At 40.9% G+C, this 1,936-nt stretch overlaps 1 pseudogene; it reads left to right on the top strand.

The window, feature by feature from the left end:
• Positions 1-444: 444 nt before the first annotated feature.
• On the top strand, positions 445-1,656 carry LOC131920865 (large ribosomal subunit protein uL3-like; annotated as a pseudogene).
• The last annotated feature ends 280 nt before the right edge of the window (positions 1,657-1,936 follow it).

Genomic DNA, 1,936 nt, shown 5'->3' on the forward strand with positions numbered 1-1,936 from the left:
TTCTGGTTTCAAGTGGTCCACATGTACGTACTGTAATTATTCTTCCACCAGAGCTACTTCTCCCTCAGCCTCAGCTAATATGTTTTTTAGAACTATTTAAGTCCTTATAACCTTGTAAGTTTTGAAATAAATTACTTAGTTCTTGAGTTGTTAATCCAATGTGGACACTAGTCAGTTAATATCACATAGCAATTTTTGAAAGTCTTTAAGAGTTTGTAATTGATCTCTCTTGATTTGTACTTTTTTGTGCTTGAATCTTTTTTAAACCTATCTTATATCTTAGGTAATTGATAGAACTCCTCTTTGTATTTTTACAGGAGCATTTTGTAGTCCTCAGCAAGGAAAAAATTTTCTTTATCTCTTCAAACATTTTTCCTAAGGTATCCGAATATGAATCTGCTAGTAAGATAGTACTTAGCTCTATTGGTGGTGTGTGACAGCAAAATGTCTCACAGACAATTTTCTGGTCCCAGGCATGGGTCCTTGAGCTTCTTGACTTGTAAGCACAGCAGCTGGCATCATGGGAAAGTAAAGAGCTTCCCCAAGGATGACTTTTCCAAGCCTGTTCATCTCAAAGCCTTTTTAGGCTACAAGCTGGCATGACCCATATCGTTCAGGAAGTTGACACACCAGAAAACAAGGTGAACAAGAAAGAAGTCCTAGAGGGTGTAATCATTGTGGAAACACCACCCATCATAGTTGTGAGCATCGTGGGATATGTTGAAACCCCATGAGGCCTCTAAACCTTCAAGACAGTATTTGCTGAGCACATCAGTGATGGGTGTTAAAGGCATTTCTACAAGAACTGGCACAATCTAAGAAGAAGGCCTTCACCAAATATTGCAAGAAATAGCAAAGTGACACAGGCAAGAAACAGCTGTCGAAGGACTTCAACAGCATAAAGAGGTACTGCCAAGTCATCTGCATAATTGACTACACTCAGATGCATCTGCTTCCTATGCACCAGAAGAAGGCACACTTGATGGAGATCCAGGTGATTGGGGGCATTGTAGCTGAGAAGCTGCACTGGGCCCTAAAGAGGCTGGAGCAGCAGGTTCCTGTTAACCAGGTGTTTGGACAGGATGAGATGATTGATGTCACTGGGATGACAAAAGGCAAAGGCTACAAAAAGGTGACCAGTCACTGGCATAGAAAAAAACTGCCCCCACAAGAACCATCGAGGGTTGCATAAGGTTGCCTGTATTGGAGTCTGGCACCCTTTCCCATGTGGCCTTCTCTGTGTCTCAAGCTGGGGAGAAAGGCTACCATCATTGAATAAAGATTAACAAGAAGATTTACAAGACTGGTCAAGTCTACCTCATCAAGGATGGCAAGCTGATCAAGAACAATGCATCTACTGACTGTGACCTGTTTGACAACAGCATCAACCCACTGTGTGGTTTTGTCTATTATGGTGAGGTGACCAATGACTTCGTTGTGCTCCAAAGCTGTGTGCTGGGAACCAAGAAGCGAGTGCTCACTCTGTGCAAGTCCTTACTGGTGCAGACCAAGTGACGAGCTCTGGAGAAGATTGACCTGAAATTTATTGTTACTACCTCCAAGTTTGGCCATGGTCATTTCCAGACCATGGAGGAGAAGAAAGCATTTATGGTACTACTCAAGAAAGACCGTATTGTGTAGGAGGAAGGTGATTAATGCTAGAAGCACTTTGCGCAGCTGGTGGGGTCTAAATAAATTTTTCCAGTGGAGAAATAAAGCTATCATTCATATAATGGTAAATTATAGATTGAGGAAATTGTTTATGTATTATTTCCAATGGCTATTGTAGAAAACATTGACACAAGGTGGGGCTGTTTAACATCCCTTGTGGAAGAATTTTTCACTGATACCTTTTAACAGGCTGAGAATTATTATAACTAGGCATTTTGAAGGCAAAATTTAGTCTTTCTATTCTTGTAAAAGTATAGTAAAAAAG

This window comes from Peromyscus eremicus, chromosome 10 (genome assembly GCF_949786415.1).
Source record: "Peromyscus eremicus chromosome 10, PerEre_H2_v1, whole genome shotgun sequence".
NCBI lineage: Eukaryota > Metazoa > Chordata > Mammalia > Rodentia > Cricetidae > Peromyscus > Peromyscus eremicus.